The sequence below is a fragment of the Opisthocomus hoazin genome, chromosome 1 (genome assembly GCF_030867145.1).
Source record: "Opisthocomus hoazin isolate bOpiHoa1 chromosome 1, bOpiHoa1.hap1, whole genome shotgun sequence".
NCBI classification, from domain to species: domain Eukaryota; kingdom Metazoa; phylum Chordata; class Aves; order Opisthocomiformes; family Opisthocomidae; genus Opisthocomus; species Opisthocomus hoazin.
In genome coordinates, this window is record NC_134414.1 from 58,330,699 (window position 1) to 58,348,455 (window position 17,757).

Consider the following 17,757-nt stretch of genomic DNA (forward strand, 5'->3'; position numbering starts at 1 on the left):
CTTGGAAACATTCAAGGCCAGGTTGGACGGAGGTCTGAGCACCCTGGTCTAGTTGAAGATATCCCTGCTTGCTGCAGGGGGCTTGGTCCAGATGACCTCTAGAGGTCCCTTCCAACCCAAAACATTTTCTGACTCTATGATCCTATAGTCAACATCTTAAGATTGAGGAAAAACAGCACTCTAACTGGTTTTAAAGTTTTAAAGCATAGTTAAACAAATTTCCTTAAAAATAATTGAACAGCAAAAATGTTTTAAGAATAACTGATCACTGTCTTGTCTCTGGCGAATGGGCAAGACTTCAGTTTCCAACATTGTTTTAAGTCAGAATCTGTAGAATTATGAGCATAAAATTGCTAAGGAAAATCACTGTTAATAATATAATAAAAACAATATGGATTTAGTCAACAAATTCACATTTTAAGAAAGAGTGTGTTAATTATCTAATTGATTGATGTTAAAAGACTGTAGGTGGCAGACCATATCCAGTGTATTTCCTCAGTATTAATTATCAGACACACTATTAATATATCTGATTTATTAAATTCCCCTGAAATTTGACCAAATAAAATCCTATAGCTTATTCTTTTGTGTGAAGTCACAAAAACCTGGTCTTATGAAGAATTCCTCTTTTCCAGTACAGGGAAGACACCCTTAGAACCTTCAGGGGAGTTAAAAGAAAATACTAACTCTTTTCGGCTGGCCTTAGTACATGAAAACATAAAAGCTATGGAAAATGCCATTAGCTCTAACAGTGCAGACATCTTGTGCAGCCAAAGTTTCATAATTACTAACAGAGCCTTACTTGTGCTTTCTGTCAGGTTAACATTTGTCTTCATGCAGACGCTTCAGTCAAGACTTACAGTCCTGTTGACAATAAGAAAGAGGAATTTGGGTATGGGTGCTGGAGTAACAACTCAGTCAACAAAAAGCTGCAAAACAGAAAAAAATAAAACCTGAAGAAATAGGGACTGATAAAGGCAAGAAAATGTAACATCATGAGTAAAATAGTTTGAAGGTTAAGAAAGAGAACTGTAATATTAAAGGTCTTTTATTAGAAGAAAGCGAGATTCAGTGGAGTGAGGGTCTTTGTTTGTTTGATTTTTTTTTGACAAAATAGAAAACAAACAACAGATATACTAAGAAGTTGCATTCCAAATAGCCAACGTTTGGAAAAAGAGACAGAGACTTTCACAGAGAAATAATTTACTTTCTATCAAAAGATGAATGGCAGTACTGAGAGTGAAATTTACATCTTCTAAGATGAATCCAGTCCACTACTTTGCACTTCTCACATCAGCAAAAAAAAAGTTCTAGAAAGGCAACCAGATTAAGGGAGATTGCTGAGGAAGAGTAAGAAGAAAATAGTGTGTTAATACAAGGCACACCATAATGGATTAAAAGGCAGAGGAGAAATAAATAGTACCACAATTAAAACAAGCAAGAAAGAAAAAAAAATCAGAAACTCGTGGAAAGTTCCCAGTATGAAAGTAAGAAGCTAAGATAACTCTAATGCTATATTACAGATTTTTGAATAGTATCACAAACTGTGTAAAAAAAGCTGTCTTTAAAGTATTTGTAGGGAAAAAACTGGAAATTTTGAGGAATGCATCTTAAAAGACTATACTGCGCTTCTGAGAGTTAGAAATGCTGACTAAATTTCTCGAAAATAAACTTCTAATGTGTCATAAGATTTAGATGCTTGAAAGTTAAAGCTCTTCAAAATGATTGCTATGAAAATGTTTTCTACAAAAGTTCAATCTTAATTTTTGCTTTTAACCAACTTGAATACACAAAAATACTTCACTGACATCTTCAGAATATCTTTTAAAATGATACACAGCACTCCATGTAAGTTTGCACTGAAGTGTATTAGGAAGTGATTAGTCTCGGGTATTGGGCGTATAAAGAAAAATTAAAACTGCTATTATAAAAGTTATAACTGCTTAGGAGATCAGAATGTCATTTTGAATAGAACTATTTTTACTTTTCATAGAAATATATTCATTTCAGAAGGTTATGTGAGACATTAAACTTTTCTGAGCACAATTCTGATTAATATTTTTTTCTTTCAGATTCCAGTGTAGAAATATGAGCTATTTAAATTCTTGTAGACATACATGCATTATTTTAGGAATTAATTTTGAATTTTTTTTCCCTTTTATTTCTGTTTCTGTGACTAAAGTGTATCACTAGGTGAGCACCATAACAATAAATGGAGCAAAAGTAAATCAGTCATCAATTATTATTCAGAGAAACTTCCCACTTATTTTAAAGCTTAGGATTTTTTAATGAACGCTGTCTCTAATTCTGTGCTGAGTGAGAAGAGCAATATAACATAGAAAAAATATATTCAGAAGACTTTACTCAACAACAAAAGTGTTCTGCTTTCCAAAGATAGAAATTCAGGGTTTTCATTTCAGTGTAGACAGAGTTTATCTTAATGTAAACCTCTCTAAGAGTGGTTTGTTTTTTTTTTTCCTTTCAAACATGTGTGTACCTTTGGTGACATGTAAAATTTAGTTATGAGCAAAAAGACAACACATCTTCTGTGTGGACTCAAGATTTTATTGCTAGTGCGACTTCACTAAGACAAACTGGCTCTGGTTAAGTGACTCCCATATACCAGTATCCAAAATTAACATAAAAGGCTGAGAAATTAATAAGGCTGTTCTAACATTAATAAATGGGGTATAGCATCTTAAAACTTCTTTTACCTGAAGTACTTTCTTCACCTTTCCGGCTGACCATGGGTTTCTGAGGTTTTTGACTCTTCTGCCACAGGTGACTGGGAGGTGGTTGTCCTAGAAATGTGCTGGCTGCTGAGCTCCTTCTGAGAAAAGGTCAGTGTCATTGATTTTGTTATTCTTATTTTCTACTATTTTGGGGGGTTTTGCACCTTTCCTATTGGTCAGCAATGCTATGTTATGCTAATTATTTTCTTACCTTAGACTGTTTGCTGTGCTTTTACCCAAATTTTATGGCTTATGTGGCATGAATAAGCATTAGATAACTGATTTTAAATAGTCCCTGTACCACCTGACTGACTTTAAAAATTTGTTTTGGAGCTAAAGCAAGCAGAAGTCAAGTCAAGATTTTGGGCTAAGCTGAGGTCTAGTGACCAGTGGACTTTACAAGCAATAACAACACCATATTGGATGGGCCACAGCGCTATGATACATTCAGAAATAACAGACATTTCAAGCTTTTCGTACTATTATTTTATAACAATAAAAAAGTATTTCTTTATCTGCTGCATGCCAGAATCCAGTTCAGAACTGAGTATGGTTAATAAGTTAGAAGGATATTCAAGAAAATAAAACAGGAAAGGTTTGGCGTAACACAGTGTTATGGAAAAAAAAACATCTTTGGATGACCACCTGGAGGGCCACAGTGTGTTTATGTTTGAGGGTGGAGTTTTTCTATACACTAATAAACTCTGCTGAGAAGTGACAGGCAGTCACCTGCACACAGTTGTAGAGTTAACTTTATTGTATCTCATGTCTAAAAACTAAACCCTGTTTTCTGCCAAGTCCTTTAACATGCATCAAAATCAGCTTAAGCCCATGGTCCATCATTCAAGATACTCATTTTACTTTTCCCCAGTCATCTTCACAAGAAAAATGTAGTTGCTGCATATATCTATTGCTAGTTAATGGTGGTAAAGTTTAACCATTCCAAGAAATTCTAAGACTTCAATTGTTAGTGAAATAGTTTGTGATCAATATTTGTCCTGTTTAAATTATCCTTTTGAAGTTAGATCTAATTTCCATAGAACAGTAAAGAAAGAGTATTTTTTTTCCTTAAATTATACTGAGTAGTTGAGTACATAATGGTACTGTGCTTCTTTTACACAATGGTCTGGTGACTGAAAAATTAATATAGGATGTACAAGATCAATACATATCATAAAATACATAATATGTTGTTTATATATATATATATATATAGTGTTTTAGTAGTTATATAACACAAATCTACACTTTTTTATCACAAGCAGTGAACGCAAATTAGAAGCCATGGTCATATACCAGAAAGACTAAAGATGAATTGTTATGTGCAAGCCTATTCATTCAAAATGAAGTGTTAAATGTGGATTCATAATGCGTTAGCAACTCACACAAGGCTCTTAAGTATATCACTAACAAAACAGACCCTTCAGAAGTATTCTTTTAAATATATACAACATTCAAACTGAGGTTGAATACTGTTTCCTGAGCTGCCCATTTTTTTTCCCCCGTCCACTTCTGAATCATTTTTTGGGGTTAAAACTTGATTCTAACCTCACCCTCATCACAGGTGAAATGCCTGGTCCAGTCATTTTCTTCTGAAAGAGTCCAATGAAGACAGGTAAATGATAATGTACTAATAGCAAGTACTAACAAGTGATATTCTACTAATGACAGCACACTCACAAAATTCTTCTACCTCTTGTTTTTCTTGACTGCTCCACAGAATCAAAACTAATGGAAAAAGACCTAACATTCTGTTACCATCTACACTTCTAATAATCTTCATTATCAACTGAACATTGAAATGACTTTGTCTTCGAGTAGTAGTTTTAGGTCAGTACCATGATATTGAAGACAATAAGATTCTTCAGGTACAAGTTAGGACACAGTCTGATGTCAGGGTAGAGCACAGGTAATGGGAGATTTTGGTCCTTCTTAAGGAAAAACAGTAAATCTTGAGAAACAATGATATTTCTCAACATTTTATGATTATTTTTAATAATGTAAAGTTGCTTTTCAGATTCCAAATGTTTTCATTAATGTTTATGAATCTCTAGCTAGACAGGAGGGGAAACTACTGAAAGATGCAAACATGAAGTTTGCAAGAGCTGTTTCGTTGCAACAATGTAGTCCAGTTTTGATATTTTTTAAAATAGCATATAGAATAGGCAATGCTAATGGAAATTTGCCGTAATGGATGGCAAATGTTAATGATTCTCTAGAACTTATTTCAGAAGAGTATATTTTTCCCTAGATTATTGCTCTAGACAAGAGTTCTAGCTGTTGGAATTTATAGATTTATTACAATTACAGTAAAAGAAGCATCTACATTTAGAAAGAACAAAGCTGTAACGTAATAATCAGTTTTGTTCCAAATACATGGAATTGATTATAGTAGCTCAGATGGCTTTATGGGACTTTTCAGTATGCACCGAATTTAATGAAAGCATGACTATTAACTAGAACAAATAAACACATATGAGTTTGGGCACAGGTCCTTGTCAGTCAGCAATTTTTCAATTACAATTGATAAGTGAAGCAAAAATAATAATGACAGTGAAGATGAAGATATTACTACTAACAAATACAAATACTTCATAATAAAAGAAGTAAACTCTTAGCTGTTATCCTAGAGAACTGCTGTTCAAATAAATGAAGAGGCAATAACTAACATGCACATTTTCAGGAAGAACAATTGAAGACTTTCCTTCTACATGCATTGACAATAAGTTAGAGTTGTGATACTTTATCTATATTTGAATATTAAAACAAATTAAAACAGAAGAGTGTAAGTATATACATACTTACATACATATGACAAGAAAATTTTAAGATAAAATACTGTTTTTCAATAATTTGAGAGTATTCAATTTAGTTGGGATGACACACCTTTTTGTTGATTAACTCATTTGCCCACATGACGTTTAAGGATGAGGAGAGATGTTTAATGATGAGGAGAGGCTGAGGGAGCTGGGCTTGTTCAGCCTGAAGAAGAGAAGGCTGCGAGGGGACTGAATAAATGTTTATAAATATCTCAAGGGTGGGTGTCAGGAGGATGGGGTCAGACTCTCTTCAGTGGTCCCCAGCGACAGGACAAGGGGCAATGGACACAAACTGAAGCATAGAAAGTTCCGTCTGAATATGAAGAAGAACTTCCTTACAGTTAGGGCGACGGAGCACTGGAACAGGCTGCCCAGGGAGGTTGTGGAGTCTCCCTCTCTGAAGATATTCAAGACCCGCCTGGACAAGGTCCTATGCAGCCTGCTGTAGGTGACCCTGCTTCGTCAGGGAAGTTGGACTAGATGGCCCACAGAGGTGTCTTCCAACCCCTACCATTCTGTGAAGGAGCCTCAAGGTGTCTAAACGCAGATTTGGCAGGGAGTCCCATATTATGTTATATGCCTGTATGTGAGAAACTTATACAAGTTCAAGGGTTTGAATTCACTTTTTGATTGAAGCAACATAAATGCAAAGCTTGTTTGAACATTGGTGTCTGTATACGAATTATGTATGATGTCCCTTGTAGTCAAAGGAGATCTGGGGAGTTGCTCGTCTGGCTTCTGAAAAAATGTGGATCTCCCAGAGGTTCTGCAGTATGTCTTCCAGTTCTGTGAGCATATTTCAGATGCCGCATGGTATCTCGGATACCATTAGATGTATACATTTAGGCAAACAAAAGAGCTCTTTGTCAACGCTGCCAGTGGAATTTGCAGAATTATTCAGCTCCCTGAGAGCAGGATACAGTCAATTCAACACAGAGTCTAATGCTCTTTTAATTATATCATGAAGCTACAGCTAGCCCTTTTAGACATTCACCAGAGCAGCTATGCATGACATCATAGAACCTGGCAGACAACTGCATACTTCTGGAGAAACTGCGAGAGTGTAAGCCAGATACTTTAAATATTAAAGACCTGTGTTTAGTATGACTGATCTGACCTCCAAATGTGAAACATTTTTGTTGCAGTTTGGTTGTGGCCAGCAACAAAGGACCACGCGGTCGGTCTACTGACCCTTCCCCAACAGGTGTGGAAAGGAGCCAGGAAAGAAAAACGCAAAACTCGTGGGTTGGGATATGATGTGGGAAAATGACAATTAGTTCAATTTTGCTATAGCTTTAATCTAATTTCGTTATATAACTTTGCATCTATATTAAGGTAAGAGTTAAACACTGTTAATTAATTTAGTTCTGCTCTTTGTAATCTTGCTAACAAAGACTGTTGTGGCTCAAATGTAGCTAACAAGGACTGCCTGCGAGACAGACGAAAAGAAACAAGGACTGATAACCAGAACTTTGTTGTCTGTAAGAAGCAACTCTCTAGCTGAAACTGTTTCTATGGTTTGGGACTCAGCCAACACAGACAACTCAGGAATTTTTGAGCCAAAGGTGAAAGCACACAACGAGGAAGACTACGAGCCTTCATCCAGAAGACCCCCACAGACGACCACCAGACGACACTGCGCAAGAGCTAAAGGGGGGTGGAATATGATAAAGAGTTCCTAAAAATAATTACAATAGTCCAGCCTACTTAGATAAGCTTTGTAATAAATAGGTGCACGCTTCGTGACTTGGTGTGCAAGTTAGGAGGAGCGATCCCCCTTGCACCCGGCGCTGCAATAAACATACCTGCTTTATAACTCTCTGAGTTGTGAAGTTTGATTCCGCACGTCAGATAAGAGCAGTTTAACAGAACAGCGAATGAAGCGAATGGTAATGACAATAATACTGATAAGAACATACAAAATAAACAGCAGAAATGCACAGAGCAACTCTCACTGCCCTATGCCATGCGCACTCCCAAGACACGACTCACTTCCCCCTGGCCAGTTCCCACACCAGAACCCAGCATGATGGCACATGGTATTGAATATCTTGATTTTTGGAGAGTTTGGGTAAGCCTGTGTTGGTGTGGGTTACGGATCCATTGTAACGATGTGAGCCCAATATGAATATGATCATTCACCTTTATTAGTCAGCGAAAACAAGGTTTATATAGCAAGACTATTACAGCATCTGAATGGTTAAACCCCCAATCCATATATAGGTAAAACTACTGCAACTCGTTGTGATTGGTGCAGAGCTGCATCTCGATGTGAAAACAGTACTGTGGCAGGAAACAACAACGTGGCAGGAAGGAAGTGACAGTGTGGCAGGAAACAGTGACGTTCCCCCTGCTCCAGTGTCCCGAGCTCGTCGCTCTGCCTTCCCAGCAGGGTTCCGTGTCCGCCGCTCCCAAGGCTCACTTCCAGATCGGAACCTGGGTTGCTCAAAGCACCAAACTATGTCCCCTCTCGTCCAGCCAGGACTCCACAAGCCTGCCTGGCTGTGTCCCCTCCTGGCTTCCTGTGAAAACTAACCCTGTGCTGGCCAAACACAGGACAATACTTAATCAAGAACAATTTCATGTGTTGATTATTAATTGACACTAACAGTGGGTTTCAGATGCCTAAATGCAGATGTCTCACAACACTTCAGAAACATTAGGATATCCTGCCTGATCACTATCTGCCTCTTAAGATGAGCACAGTTCTACCAGTCGTATGTAAATACCACAAAGGTGTCAAGGATTTGAAATGAGCATTTGTTGCCTGCTGGTTCACAAACGATTAACACTTGACTAGAAATTTAGAGAGCAGCATTATTAAAATGACAGAGGACATATAGCGAAAATTTGCATCCTTCCATCCTCATGCATCTTTCATCTTATGAGAGGCAACGAAAGGCTCGACCTCAAGGCACGAACTGGAGAGCAAAGTCCCTCCCACTGTAGCAGAAGACCAGGTTTGTGACCACATGAGAAACCTGAATGTATATGTCTATGGGACCTAACAAGATGCATCCCAGAGTCCTGAGAGAACTGGTTGATGTAGTTGCCGAGTCACTTTCCATGAAATTTGAAAGGCCATGGCAGTCAGCTGAAAACCTTGGTGAGTAGAAAAAGGGAGATATTGTGCCCATTTTTAAAAAAGGTATAAAGGAATCACCTGGGAACTACTGACCTGACAGCCCAATCTCTGTGCCTGGGAAGATCGGAACATATCCTCCTAGAAGCTATGCTAAGGTATATGGAGGAAGGGAGATGATTCAAGACAGCCAGCATTGCTTCAGCAAGAGCAAGTCCTGCCTGACAAACTTAGTGGCCTTCTATGATGGAGTGACTATATTAGCGCACAAGGGAAGAGATACAGATGTCATCTATCTGGACTTCTGTCAGGCCTTTGGCATGGTCTGCCACAACATCCTTCCCTCTAAATTGAAGAGATATGGATTTGAAGGAAGGATTGTTTGGGGGATGAAGAATTGTTTGGGTAGTTGCATTCAGAGGGTAGTGGTTATTGACTCAATGTCCAGATGGAGATCAATGTCGAGTAGCGTCCCTCAGGGGTCTGTATTGGGACCAGTACTCTAATATCTTCATTAATGACCCAGTCAGCAAGATCAGGTACACCCTCAGCAAGTTTGCAGATGACACCAAGCGGAGTGGTGCAGCTGACACACCTGAAGGACGGGATGCCATCCAGAGAGACCTGGACAAGCTGGAGAAGTGGGCCTGTGTGAACCTCATGAGGTTCAACAAGGCCAAGTGCAAGGTCCTGCACATGGGTGGGGGCAACGCCCTCTATCAATGCAGGCCGGGGGATGACACGATTGAGAGCAGCCCTGCCGAGAAGGACTTGGGGGTACTGGTGGATGAAAAGCTTGACATGAGCCACCAATGTGCAGTCGCAGCCCAGAAGGCCAACCGTAACCTGGGCTGCAACAAGAGAAGCGTGGCCAATAGGTCAACACAGGAGATTCTGTCCCTTTACTCCGCTCTGTTGAGACCCCACCTGGAGTCCTGTGTTCAGCTCTGGAGCCCTCAGTACAGGAAAGACATGGAGCTGTTGGAGCGGGTCCAGAGGAGTACTACAAAGATAGTCCAAGGGCAGGAGCACCTCTCCTGTGAGGAAAGGCTGAAAGAGTTTGAGCTGGGTTTGTTCAGCCTGGAGAAGAGCAGGCCCCAGGGAAACCTTACTGTGGACGTTTGGTACTGAAAGAGGGCTTTTGAGAAACATAGGGACAAACTTTTTAGCAGGACAATAAGACAAAGGATTATAATTTTAAACAACAAAGGTGGTACAATTAGACTATATAAAGGAAGAATTTTTTTCAGTCAGAGTGGTGAAACACTGGAACTGGTTGCCCAGAGAGGAGGTAGAAGCCCAATCCCTGGAAACGTTCGAGGTTAGGTTGGAAGGGCCTCTGAGGAACCTCACCTAGTAGAAGATGTATGTGCCAATAGTAGGGAGGTTGGACAAGATGACCTTTTAAGGTCTCTTCCAAACCAAACCATTCCATGATTCTATAAGGATATAGGAGAATACTTCAAATTGCACTAAACAAATACATTTACACAACTGAATCCTTTCATGTGTGTCTGGCTTGCCTCTTGTTTGATTTTGTTTATATTACATATATGGTAAACAGTTTGACGTAAAGGGGTGAGCAGTCATTCCCCCTTGTCCTATCACTCCACACCCTAGCGAAAAGTCCCTCTCCATCCTTCCTGTAGGTCCCCTTCAGGTACTGGAAGGCTGCTCTATGGTCACCCCGGAGCCTTCTTTTCTCCAGGCTGAACAGCCCCAACTCCCTCAGCCTGTCCTCATAGGAGAGGTACTCCAACCCTCTGATTACCTTCGTTGCCCTCCTCTGGACACGCTCCAACATATCCATGTCCTTCCTATGTTGGGGGCTCCAGAGCTGGATGCAGTGGTCCAGGTGGGGTCTCACGAGAGTGGAATAAAGGGGCAGAATCACCTCCCTCGACCTGCTGGCCACGCAAAGTGATGCCAAAGTGATTTACCATAATATGTAAGTGTCAAGTTAAAGCATATGATCCGAATCATAAAGTGGTCTCCAAAACAAATTTAGAATTTTATCACAATTAAAGAATGTAAATGAGACTTTCCAAGAGATGCAGCTCTTCAGAACTTGCTTTTTACTGTGGAATAATAATTTTCTTGAAATATATAAATTCTTTTCTTTCAGTTATACATAAAAAACCCCGTTAGATTTCTTTCTTGAGTACTTTGATAAAGTCCATGATTTTACGTGGAAAACAGTAGCGATATAAATGATGTGAAAAAGTAAAATATCACTAACTCTACTTTCCTGTCTTAGAATGCAGTTGTGGAGCCAAGACTAACGATACTACTTCTTATTTTTCCTTTAAATATTTTTAATAAATTTTAAGCCATCTTTAACAGTACATGAAGTGTACTGCTTAAAATGTGGTGATAAATATGAATACTTGTTCTAGCTGTGTTAACCATAGACAAAAAAACTACCAAATATATATGTTTTTACACAACTTCTGAATATATTGAAGGACATTCATGCAATAAAATAACTTTTGAGGGATAAAGTTTACTTCATTGTGTATGTCTTACATATCCTTCAACAATTTTATTAGATACTTGTTTTGATAATTTCTTCTTTGTAAATAACATCATCAGTAGATTTTGTCTTATTTGATTATATATTTTGTTGAAAAGAGTAGGCTTATTTATAGCATTTAACTCAGCGCAGAAAAATAGTACAGTAAAGTAAAGCCCATTTAAAGAGTAGCAATGCCTGGCTGATAAATCTCCTGAAGTTGTCTGTGACAATCAAAGCTTTGAATGAGGACATTTCCGCTGGATTTGTGAAGTGCACAATAATAGATCTGGCAATATTTTTATCAGTGGCAGAGTAGCAAATATAAAGTCACTGCTGACAAGATATGCAGATAGTACAAGACTGACAGAGTGGAAAACAGTGAACCATACAGGGCAGTCATACAGAATGATCTGGGTCATTGCTTAAGATGAATTCACTAAAACGAAACAAGATTTCAAACTGCCAAACACAGGTCTGTCTAGAAGCCAGGAACACAGGTCATGCTTGATGCACAGAGAACTGTATTCTAGCTCGATAAGGCTAGGAAAAAAAATTTGAGGTTGTGGTATACAAAAAATTGAAGGAGATACCAGTACAGTGATGTAGTGTATGGATATCGGGTGTTGATTTTGTGGCTTTGGTCCACATGCCTTAAAGACTTTTTCCTGCCCGTTACTAGAAGTTTTGTCTGTAAGATTTAAGAAGATTCACAGAAAATCCCATAAGAAGATGTGACTACTGTGAAGGAAAAAGTCTTCTGAGGTAGACCTGAATGTATGGAATTTTTTAATTTATCAGTCAGAAAATTAGAAGATATCTTCTTGATTTATTAATCTCTTGGGAGGAAATGCTAAATTCTCACAGCCTCTTTATTGTTCCAAAGCATGACAAGAATTTATTTCTGAATTCTGAAGCTAAGCAAATTAAAAAATTGGACAGCTGATTACTGTCAGAGACGTTGGCAGGGATGATCAAGTCATAATTAGTTCTTGGGGTTCAGTAAAGAGTAACTGTATGAGAGAAATTGTTTGACATATATAAGGTCAGAATAAATGTTACAGTAATCACATCTGCTCTAAAATACTGTATGTGACCCCATTATTTAAATTACTGTGAATCTGACAGACTATAATCATAATATTTTCAAACTTCTTTAGAAATGCTGTTGAAATCAATGAGAATAAATAAGACTAACTGGCATTTGAAAAGGGAAAAACTTATAAGTGGTAATGGAGGGAGAATAAATGTAATGCTATAAAGGATTTTGAGTTTAGAGAATTTGTTAGGGATATTTTTTCAATTTAAATGAAAATATTTGAAGTAAATTTCTCAGGGAAAAAAGTTTCAAATCAAGATACATATTTTATATCTTAGCAACTTCTTTCTTATTGTACAAAATTACAGATTAATTTAAGAGAATTCAGACAAGTCATTTAAGAGAAAGTATCAAAATGGTACGTTATGATATCTTTGAAAAAGTTCTTGTAAAATTAACACATTTTCAAAGCATTTACATTTCTAATAAAAATTTTTTTTTCCCCTTTATCACAGTTTTGCCTCTTATAAGAAGTAATTGACATATGATTAAGAAATCTAAGTCCATCAGTTTTGCAGCTACAGATCATTACTGACCTATGCTAGTTACAATTCTCTATGAATAATTATTGCAGCTGAATTTTTCATTCTTATTCACACATGAACAATGCAGTGACATCTGACATTTTGAAGAGCAGTGAATAATAATTTAAATCTGAATAGTAACACAATACTTGATAGATTTACCATTGGCTACTGTACTGTAGGAGTGTTCCATCTGAGCACTGTGGAACATGTAAATGGCATCTCCAAGGAGGTAAATATGAATTCATCATACATTCATACATAGAAGAAATGACTTCTGAACTAGTTAGAGTTGGTATATGCAAAGCTGTTCAGGCCTGTATTGCTGGATTAATATACAAGAAAGAATGGGGAAAGACTGAACAGTTATTTTAAAAAGGTGTACAATCTTGAAAGCAATTTTAAGCCTGTTAGGACCTGCAGATACAAAAGAAAAAGATGATCCTATTTAAGGGATATTTTTATCCATCATCAATATATGGTCCAGGTTCACTTCAGAACATTAAGTAATTGAGGTTTTATTGCAAGAAAATTGATTTATTCTTTATTAGCTCCGTCTGCACTATAAGGAAACACTTGTGATAAAATCAAAATTGTATGTGAATGAGAACAGAGTAGAGCCAGAAAGATATGTTAAGATTTGTATTTTCATTCTAGTCAATAGCATCATTTATTTTGAACTGTCATGTTAGAAACACATTTACTTATGTTATTAGACAGACCAGTATTAAAATCTTTAGATTCAATTTCAAATAGACACCAAAATATGTCTGCTTACCAGAGGTATGTGAAATAAACGGAGGCTCGTCATTTACTTTTGAAATCTAACATTCTGTGAGATAAATGCACAGCAAAGTATATCACAAGGGCTTGTTAAGTGCACGTGGCTTACCAATCAGTTCAAACATTAGCTTTGATATCAAGATTCTTTTGAACTACCACTTACAATTTCTTCACAGAGGAAAGAAAGTAGTTTTAAGAAAATGGGTGTAAGTAAATGGGAATTATTTCTTTCATAAAAGCCTTATTTGGGGAAACGTCACTTTTTTGTCTGCTCAAGTATCTTCGACATGAGTACAATTTTTGCAAATACAGTCTTTGGAAGTGTACAAGTTTTTACAACATATCACATCATCCTCATGGGTAAATGAGATTCAATAACTGTAATGGTATAATGTGGTGAAGAGAAAAGGGTGAAGGGAAAGTTATTCTAATCTTCAGGGTGTTCTCAGTGTTATGAAAATGAAAACACAATGCATGCTTTAATTGAAATCACTTTGATATTCTACTGCTCTACTGTTTTGCCTTATGTCACACTTCCTATCTTTTTTGCTGTTGAAGCCCTCAGCCTGTGTTTTACATGTGATTTTTTAAGCATTATGCAAGATGCAATAGCAAAAGAAAATTCAGATTAGTCTTGAGCCTGGAAATTTCAAGAGATAGGGATAAACTGCTGACTCTGTCAGGGCCTGCTCAGTTCTATGGTATCTTTAAGTTCAACTCTATGTCCTTGATGTTAGACGTGATATTCTTCACTATATTACTACTTGCTTCTGAGGAATGAAAAATAGGTAGCAAGAAATAAGTAAAATGTTCCTTCCTGTTCATCAGGATCCCAGTCTCATAATTTTTACTCAAGTAATTGTGTATGGGCTTAGAATGATAAATGTTGTCATGACTGACACCTTCACTGTAATGAGTTCTTTTTTTTCATGTATGGTCATCCTTTACTTAATGGCAAAATACTGATTAAAAACCAAGCTTGTCCTGAGGCTAGATCTGACACCAAATTGGGAATCTTTCAGTTGCAGTCAGGGTGCTGTAATCACTTCTTTCTGTTTGTCCATTGCTGCCCAGCAATGTCTAGGCTACAATTATAAAAACTGTACATTTTGTTTTAATAGTTATCCTGAGGTTGTCTCAGTGCTCTCTGGCAGTTTTCTGTGGATACCACGAAGTCTGATTCTTCCGTCTCCACAGGACTAGAGCATTTAACATACCATGACTCACTGGCAGAAGTGAGAAGAGAGGGAGCCACAGTGTACCTGGAATATCTGTTCATTCCGTTGGTGATCACAAGACAAAAATTCTGAGACACAGAAGAACTCAAAAAATAGTGATGCATGTGTTTCTTCAACTTAGTTTTTCAATTTCTGTATTTGATGTACAAAATGTTTTTACTAAAAACTGATTTTAATAAATATCTGACCATGGCTTAGAGTTGCTTGCATTGTAACATTAGAACTCCTCTGCATATAATTGTCTGTGATGCCTTGATTAGAGGATCTCTGAAGACGTGTTTATAAAACTAGAATGAGTATGTGGAGAACCGCATTCACTCATTGGAGACAAGAGTTCAATGTCCACCTGTCAGTCATCTTCTTCTGAGCTTTTGAAAGATCACTTTTCCTTTCGGTGATACAATTATTTTCAATATTATTAAATCATTTTCAGTATTATTAAATATTTGGAGATCTACAGGTAAAAATAATGATGTGTGATCTAGATATTCATTGCATTCACAGCTAGAAAGAGAACTAACTGAGGAGAAATGTCAGTCTGCTGTTTATTTGAGCAAACCTTGACTTCAGCAGTGAAGTCAACTCTAATGTTAAGGATGTTCCATTCTCTAAATTTTTTCTTGTGATTTCATAATTTTGGTAGCATTTTTGTAACCTTTAAACCTCTCTTTCTGTAGAAAATTATTTGTATTAAGAAATAGCCTAAATCACAGTGAAATTAGGCCAAGTACATTTTTAAAACACTGTTGCTAAAAACAAGATTGGCTTTAAAGCCGAAGGTAATCCCAGCATTCCAAAACTAGAGTTAGTCCGATTTTAAAATAAACTGTTAATGTCTCAGATGCTCTTTGAAACCCAATGATGTTTAACCAAAGCATTAAAATAGCTCAGCAGTGTCAAAGAAGTTTCTTCCCTCAAGAAACTACCCTGATTTGTAACTGTCCTCCTCTTAGGTTGAGCTGTCTGACTGCTTTACCAGTCCCTCTGTGCTAACACAGTAACATACGGTGCAAATGTTATGTCTAGGACTGGCGTTATCTGAGTACTAACAGAAATCTTAAATATACATCTCCTCTGTCTTTCTCTTTATGGGGTTGTTGTACCTGAATAAAGATATGCAAGGTTGATGTAAATCACTACGAATATACAACTATTATGGAGACACAGTCGTAAAGGCTTCTGTGAGCTGTAAACTATAGTCTGCAGATTCTAGAATCAGATCTGCTGATAGTATCAATTTTCTATAGCTGATGAAACTTTTGAAAGACTTTGTTCTGCTGCACTTTAGACTCAGTTCTAACTGAATAACAGCAACAACTTCCGTTTATAGGACACAATATCTTATCTCAGCAAGACTTCTCAAGGTGTTTTACAAAAGATGTACAGTAATTAATAACACAGCTTGCAGTGTCAAGCTAATGATGGAAAGCAAAGGGCAAAACAAGTCAGTTTTTAGTTTTCATTTAAAGCACTCTGACATTCATGGCATATCTTGGCCATGTTAAAGCAAGGCTTTTAAATAGCTAAAACAACAGCATTCTAATACAGCATGTAGTGAGATACTAACAGAACAAGTACAGCACCTTTTATGACCTATAGTGAAATGTGTGAGGTCTGGAAGAATATTATGTATTTTTTTAGCTTCGAGCCACTGTGATGCTAAGAAAGGCCATGGAGTCAAGATTGCTTGGAAATTAAGAAGACACACTTTTATCACATATTTTAAGACAGTAGTGGAGTTATATCCTACAGGTCTCCAGTCAGAATCCTATAAATATTGTTTTAGCTTTGTACAAGCATAAAGGAAGTGTTTATATGTGCATGGCACAACTAAGTGAGGAAAAGTGATTCTAAAATAACTCTAAAGAAGCATATCTACCTTGAACATTGTATATTCTGGCCTGCTCATTGTATGGAATATTTAGAAATTCTTTGTGGACAACTATCTCTTCTTTTGCACAAACAGAAAGTTATTTTCATGCAAATCAATGAGAAGTATTCATGCAATCCAGCTGCAGACACTTACTTACAGTATCTCTTACAGAGAAACCTAGACAAGTAACTGCCCAGAGGTGTCTGGCTCTTGCTATTGATTACATTCACTGTATGAGAATACATCATGTTTACGAGGTACATAAATTTATGACAATTGATATGATGGCACAGGTGAAGGATCTACTACATCTAATCTTATTCCCTGGCCCCAACAGTGCTTAATAACAAATATTCAGATAAATGGTATAATAAACTCTCTATATCTGATGTATCATCTCAGCTTCTGAAAAAGGTGATTCCTAGATGAAGTGAACATCTAGATTTATAAATAATAATTGAAAATCACCACCATCTCATAAATTTTTAAAACGATTCTTGCTTTTGGCATTCACAACAACTTTTGGTGGCATGTTAACAAATTTAATTACAGTTGGGTTGGGAAAAAAAAACTATCTTTATTTGCTTTCAGTCTCTCAAATTAAGCCAAATGCAATCTTTCTAGACCATGAGCAGCTGTGAATTACTATTCCTTATTTGTTCATAATTACACATTTCATAATTTTGTCTCTATCTAATGTATGTCCCCTCATCCACCACTTCTCCTACCTGCTTATTTAGTACCTTCTCAGGTGTCAGGCATCTGATGTATTAATTTATTCTTCTTTCCCTGTTCTGTCATTTTTTTTGATTCTAGAATATCTTCTGCAAATTGAGTGAGAAGATCAGAATATATTTGATTTTCAAGACCTAAGTCCAACATGGAACTAGGAAGTGGAAAACCTATGGCTTTTTTTGCTCTTTATAATAATTAATAATACTGGGGTGGATTGATCCCAGTGGGCAGCTATGCCCGCATCCTGTCACTTGCTCACTCCCCCTCAACAGGATGAAGGAGAGAATCGAAAGGGCAAAAGTGAGAAAGAAATTGTGGATCAAGATAAAGACAGTTTAACATTTGAAGACAAGTTGCAAG

At 37.0% G+C, this 17,757-nt stretch overlaps 1 long non-coding RNA gene across 3 annotated transcripts in view; it reads right to left on the bottom strand.

Moving 5' to 3' along the window:
- Positions 1–17,757, bottom strand: part of LOC142361651 (uncharacterized) — a 91,583-nt gene that overhangs the window by 25,780 nt on the left and 48,046 nt on the right. For all 3 annotated transcript variants that reach the window (XR_012764290.1, XR_012764289.1, XR_012764288.1), the window contains exons 3-4: positions 2,715–2,830; positions 803–864 (exon numbers count right to left, since the gene is read on the bottom strand). This is a non-coding gene — a long non-coding RNA (uncharacterized LOC142361651). The remainder of the gene's footprint in view (positions 1–802; positions 865–2,714; positions 2,831–17,757) is intronic.